Genomic DNA, 6,873 nt, shown 5'->3' with positions numbered 1-6,873 from the left:
AGAAAAAAAAAAAATCTGCAAGTTACTAAATATAATCAAAATACAGACTTCAGAAACCACTGAACTGAGGATGTTGACAATGAATGATCCATACAGCACTACAGACCTTTTACAGAGCCTGAAGAACTAAAGAGAAGGCTTTTTTCTCTCCACTCCCCCCATCCCCTACTTTAAAAGAAAGGGTCTTTGAACTTTCTTCTTTATTTGAGCACTTACCAGTTTATTACAGGAAATGAAAGAGCCAAATGACGTGTGATTCAACTGTCGATCCCTGGACATGAAGTGAAACCATAATTAGTGCTTTTAAATATGAAATTAAAAAGGCTGGATTCTCCCCTGCTTCTGACCTCTGCTCAATGCAGGGGCATGTCAGGCTCATTGATTGTGCCCAGAGCAACTTGGAGCAGGCTAGGGGCTGCTCTATATTATGCCACTGATCATAGACCCCTAAGGGTCCTTATGACAGTGGGGGACTGGCGTAGCACACCCCTCACCTCCCATGACATGAACCCACTACTTCTCTTGACATACCTCTGTGCTGGGATGGGTCAGGGAAGGTGGTGAAGCAGTTGGTACAGGAGCCAGCTCTTCTGGCATTAGGCTAGTGAAGACTTCCCCCCTCGCTCAGGCCTGTCAAGTGATGGCTCATATCCAGTCTGCAAGAAGGCTGGAGTGTAACCGAAAGTCTGGCTCTTAATAGTTATGAATTAATGTATCAAATTGGGCGACAATCCTGCTCCCATTTAATCCAACTAAATAAGTCATCAACTGCAACTATCTATAATGGTGTTTCTCAAACCATACATAATTATAGTTGTTGTTGGGCCCTATAGACTGGGAATTCAGCTTTCAAAAAATGCCCGACCTCAGCTCCTGCTGACATTGAGCTTGTCTCTTCCTGGAATTCAGATTTTTTTCCCTTCTGGCTTTAAGTACTTCCCTAAATTTTCCTGGACCATGCATCACACGTATACCTATCTCAGGAAAATACTTCACATGGATGACATATAACTCTCTTTTTATGGTGCATATAGGAAAAGGGCACACAGAGATGTCAGGTAACAATGTCACGCTATGTATGGGAGCCTTCAAATGCCCTACTTGTCTGTTCACATCTGAGTCGGCTTTGGGAACAGGTATTTCCAAAAAGCAGACCACTTAATCAAGGAGCTAAGGTCTGAGGTGCTATATGTTTCTGAAAGTGTGAGCACAGCTGCACATATAATATGTATGTGCAATTCTTGCAGTTCCACATAAATGACCAGATATGTGGCACCTGCATGTGCAGTTTGCAGTTTTGCCTGAAATCATGACAATTATGTGCATGCAGTTCTAGAAATCTGGGCCTTAGATGATAACGGTTTACCAAGGTTTGGTCACAAACGAGCCCTCTCATTTTTCTTTGACTCATGCATGCCTATGTCAGTTGCAGTCAGGCATTATTAGCTCATTTATGAATACAGTAATAGTGGCATGAGACCAACTAAGCAATATGTGCCAGGATTTGCTATTCTGGATTACACTGCCTAGGCCTGATGCTCAGATGGCATCAGGGGTGAAAGTAGTAATACATTCTTACCAGTACGGGGGCTGGGCCTCAGGCAGAAGGGGCAGTGCTTTAACATTGTTGGGTCCCTACCGGCAGGGCTGACGACGGGGGTGTGGGAGAGAAGGGGCAGCAATGTCAAAGTGCTGCCACGGCAAAGGACTCTCCTTAAAGTGCTGCCTTTTGCCTCCCCCATTGGTGGCCCTTTAATGTGGACTGCATATGAGCCGGTACTGGCTTCTTCCAGGTACACTGTACCAGCCCATACTGGCTCACTTTCACCCCTGGATGACATAAACTGGCATAGTTCCACTGTGATCAACTGAGATTGCCGATGTATATAGCTAAGGATCAGGCCCCTTTATGTAATACCCACCCAGCCTTTAGCAATTGATCTTTTTAGAAAACAGGTTTATCCAGAGATGTATTTTCCATTTTCCCTATTTGCATTGTCTAACACTTCATTTCCACAAGCTGCATGAACATAGTAGCCACAGATACTGGTTTATGAGACCACAGTAAAATGGTACCTTGATGGTCTAATCCAGTGCCTCTCAACTTTCCCAGACTACGATACCACTTTCAGGAGTCTGATTTGTCTTGTGTAACCCCAAGTTTCACCTCACTTAAAAGCTACTTGCTTACAAAATCAGCCATAAAAATACAAGTGTCACAGCACACTATGACTGAAAAATTGCTGACTTTCTCATTTTTACCATATAATTAGAAAATAAATCAGTTGGAATATAAATATTGTTCTTACATTTCAGTGTATAGTATATAGAGCAGTATAAACAAATCATTGGCTGTATGAAATTTTAGTTTGTACTGATTTCACTAGTGCTTTTTAAACTAGTGCTTGTTGTAAAACTAGGCAAATATCTAGAAGACCTTTTGGTCATGTACCTCTGGCTGAGAACCACTGGTTTAATCTTTGGTGAGTTTTCTTCTGAAAACAAACACTTTCTGCTCAGCAGCAATAAGTCCACATATTCCTGCCATCCTACAGTCTTTGTAAGGCAATTGGTGTGGTAGCAAATTTCCTGGTGGTGGTGGGTTTGTTTGTTTTTTTTAAGCGTTTTACATTCCAAATGACTTATTAATGTCATTTTAGTAGTTTGTATACTAGGTAGCCTCATGAGACACCCAGCTGGTTTTTAGGAGCGTCTCAAAATCTGAATTGGAATCACCAGATATGCTAAATCTATTTAGATTGCCGCAGTGCAGTTTGGGATCGTCTAGATCTTTATCTTGTTTTTGAATAGGTGCACCAATCTTTCAGTGTATTATTGTGGGATGAGGGGAGCTATTGGCCTTAATCTTCACAATGGTTTCAGTATTTTGATATAATTTGAATGTTTTCTCAGCCAAAACAAATCAATCACCTGTGAATGGAAGTACCCCATTCACAAGCTTTGCAGCTGCCATCTTATCTTCTGGATGCCCAGGTCCAAGTAGAAACCAACTCCAAATCTTCACACTGTCTTTCTAGTCCCATTTTATCTGTATCTGCTTGTCCAACTCGCTCTTCCAAAAGCTATGCACTTGGCAGTCTCACAGCTTTATAGTAGCTAGAATGAATTTCGGGTGATGCTCAGCCATGATGCTGAAAGGCTTGAGATTGGAAGATCTTAATTTTAGTTTGTGAATGGCCAGACAGCAATGGAGTTCAGATTGGGTTTTTAGTGGTTTTAAATAAGCTTGATCAGAAAGAGACTTGATCATGGAATACTGAGTGAATGGCAAATGTTCTTGAGAGTGCAGTTTTCTCAGAACTCCCACTACTTGTGAATCAGTGGAGAAAATACATGTATATCGACTTTGAAGCTGTCCTGACCCCATATATTTGCTCCTGAATATTAGGTATGAGGAACATAGGGAAAAAAATCATCTGGAGATAATATTCCCCAAAGCCAATGTAATTGATACATAATCTACTGTTTGAGTACTAGTCTGTGAACAGGCAATATTAACCCTGAACTCTTCTGCCTTTCTCCATTTCATATATAGTCATCCAATAACCACCTAGCTCTTACATAGCACTTTTCAGCCATAGATCTCAAAATGATTTATGAGGGAGATCAGTATTGATATCCCCATTTCACTGATAGATAAACTGAGGCACAGGGTGGGAAAGTGACTTGGCCAAGGTCACTCAGCAAATCTGTAGCAAAGCCAGGACTTTAACCCACAGCTCCTAAATTTCCTGCACAATAACTTATCTAGTAGGCTACATGGCCTGCCTCCCCAAGCCTTCTATATAATGCCATATAACAGTCAATGTAGTGAATATAATCGATTTCCTCAGCCTTTATATAATATTTGTTCTGCAATGATGTGAGAGATTTGGAAAGTTTAAAATGCACTTTGTTCAAGCTTTAGAAGGAGTAAGTTGTCTTTTTCTTCCAGATGGGGACAAGGCGGTAGTAGGTTGTTTACATTTACACCATAGATGATTTTTCACTTTCAATATTACCAGATGGGGAAGGAGAAGAGGGACTCTACTATGAGATAGCTGGGAGAGGGAAATTGTGTAACAACTGCTCAGATGAGCATTAGTCACCAAGGAAAACAAGCTAATTCTCTAATTAAATCCCGTCAAAATCTCTATCATTACATTAGAAAAAAGTAAATTTAGCTGGGGGAGAGCCAGCAAACAATTGAACAATGCAAATGTAATATTTTGCTTAGCTTTTAGGGGAGGAACCAAATTCAAATTAGCAGAGAGAAAGAGCTCTGTACCTTCCCTCATGGTCCAGCCACACAATGGCCTTCCCACAGAGCACTGTAAGGGCTTGGCTACACTTACAAGTTGCAGCGCTGGTGGAGGCTTTCCAGCGCTGCAACAACACCCCGTCCACACTTGCAGGGCACAACCAGCGCTGCAACTCCCTGGTTGCAGCGCTGGCTGAAAACCCATCCCGGCAGGGGTATAAGGAGTGCAGCGCTGGTGATCCAGCGCTGCCCAGCAGGTGTGGACACTCACCAGCGCTTTACCTGTCCTCCAGGGAATAAGGAGGTATCCCAGAATTCTTGTTCAGCCACTCTGCACATCAGTTTGCACTCTACTGCTCTTGCCTCAGGTGACCCGCCCTGTAAATGCCCCGGGAAATTTAAAAATCTCCTTCCTGTTTGCTGCAGCCAGGTGTGGAGTGCAATCAGTTTTAATCAGTTACAGGTGACCATGCCTCCACGCGGCAAACGAGCCCCAGCATGGAGCACTGGTGAATTGCAGGACCTCATCAGTGTTTGGGGTGAGGCATCTGTTCAGGCACAGCTGCGCTCCGGCCGTAGGAATTACGATATCTTTGAGCAGATATCAAGGGCCATGCTGGATCGGGGCCATGATCGGGACGCAGTACAATGCAGGGTGAAAATTAAAGAGCTGCGGAGTGCCTATTACAAAGCCCGAGAGGGGAATCGACGATCCGGAGCTGCTCCCACGACCTGCCGTTTTTACAGGGAGATGGATGAGATACTTGGGGGTGACCCCACTGCCAATCCCAGGATAACGATGGACACTTCTGAGCAGGCTGGGGGACAGGAGGAGGAGGCGGAGGAGGCGGCGGAGGCGGAGGCGTGGGGGGGGGAGGAAACCGCGAGTGAAGCTCCTGGCATGGGGGAAGAAACCGCAGATTCCCTGGAGGCATGCAGCCAGGAGCTCTTCTCAAGCCAGGAGGAAAGCACCCAATCGCAGCAGCCAGCAGTTGCAGAAGGACAAGCAGAGGAGCGTGTTACCGGTAAGCGGCTTTTATTTTCTGGGTGAAATGTTTCTGGAGAGGAGGGGGGGTTATGGATGCATGCATGCCAGCCTCTAGATGTGGAATAGCCCGTTGATGTGGTCTATCACGTCGCGGTAATCTGCCTCAGTTATCTCAGCAAAAGCTTCATCCAGAGCGTGGGCAATATGCCTGCGCAGGTTTATAGGCAGAGCCACTGTGTCCCTTGTCCCAGTGACGGTGACGCGTCCGCGCCACTCTTCTGCCAGTGGTGGGGGGACCATTTCTGAACACAGGCAAGCCGCATAGGGTCCCGGGCGGAATCCACATTGCTCTAAAAGAGCCCCCCGCTGTTCCCTAGTGACTCGCAGTAGGGAAACATCTTCCAGGATTAAGTCCTGTGAAAAATGTTGGGAGACTCTTTAGTGAAGAGATAGGGAGATAAGATCACCCCTGCATCTGCATCTTCATTTCACTCAAACCCTCTAGCACTCCAGATTACCCGAAGCAACCAGCTCCCCTCTATCACCCAAGCCCCACTTCTCCCCATATAAGCACTGCTCACTCACCATGTCGTGGCTTCTGTAGTGTTATGCGTGTGGGTAAAAGAATGCTTAAATAAGAACTCACTCCCTCAGTGTAACAATTCATGTCTGGAGATAGTGGATACAATGCTGCCCGTGTTAAATGTTGTCATTTCTGTTTCTACAGTGACCTTGACTACTGGACTGCCCAGATGTTCAACATCACAGAGGCTTCAAAATTTGAGAAAAAATCCCCGAAAGAGCAAAGAAGACATGCTGAAAACTGTTCTTAATCAGTCTGCTCGAGAGAGTAAGGACTTGAAGGATTGGCGAGAGAAAGAAAGCAGGACACGCAAGAGAAATGCAGTGGCCAAGAGGAAAACCACGGAGCGGCTGCTAAGCATCCTGGAGCGCCAAGCGGAGTCTATAGAGTCACTCGTTGCCATGCAAGCAGAGCACTACCGTGCTACTCCCCCACCCGCCCCGTCCTTTGTGCCTTGTGCCCCAATGTCAGCTCAAACCACCTTTCCCCAGCATCCAGGTTCTTACCACCACCAGCTGCCTCCAACACCTGTATGTTCCCCAACCAGCCCTGATACCTACCACCACCCTTACCCTCTGCATTCAACCCCCATCACCATGCAGTATATGAACCCTGAAGTGCAGGATTCATTAAACAGCAATCCAGACAGGGCATATGCAAACTTGTGACTGTACAGTTCACCAACCCACACCCCTGCCCTCTTGTGTTCATGAAATGTTGTGTGTCTGTCTGTCTGTCAAGGAAGTTTTTTTCTTTTCAATAAAACAATTCTTGGCTTTGAAAACAGTCTTTATTATAGCAGATAGTGAAAGATACCTTAGCCCAGTAAAGAAAGAGGCACTACAAATCATATTATTATTATGGATAATAGAATAACAGTGTAAGCAGTGCAATTCACTCCCATGCAAGGCAGCAAACATTATTGTTGGCTTTCAGCCTCAAATTCTTCCCTCAAGGCATCCCTAATCCTTGTAGCCCTGTGCTGGGCCTCTCTATTAGCCCTGCTCTCTGGCTGTGCATATTCAGCCTCCAGGACTTGAA

The 6,873-nt window shown here is 45.1% G+C and overlaps 1 long non-coding RNA gene across 1 annotated transcript in view; it reads right to left on the bottom strand.

The window, feature by feature from the left end:
• Positions 1-538: 538 nt before the first annotated feature.
• Positions 539-6,873, bottom strand: part of LOC123348049 — a 45,822-nt gene continuing 39,487 nt past the window's right edge. Inside the window, exon 3 of the long non-coding RNA XR_006573154.1 lies at positions 539-656. This is a non-coding gene — a long non-coding RNA (uncharacterized LOC123348049). The remainder of the gene's footprint in view (positions 657-6,873) is intronic.

Source organism: Mauremys mutica, chromosome 13 (assembly GCF_020497125.1).
Source record: "Mauremys mutica isolate MM-2020 ecotype Southern chromosome 13, ASM2049712v1, whole genome shotgun sequence".
Lineage (NCBI taxonomy): Eukaryota > Metazoa > Chordata > Testudines > Geoemydidae > Mauremys > Mauremys mutica.
Note: the sequence above shows the minus strand (reverse complement) of the source record. Positions and strands in the feature narration are given on the sequence as shown.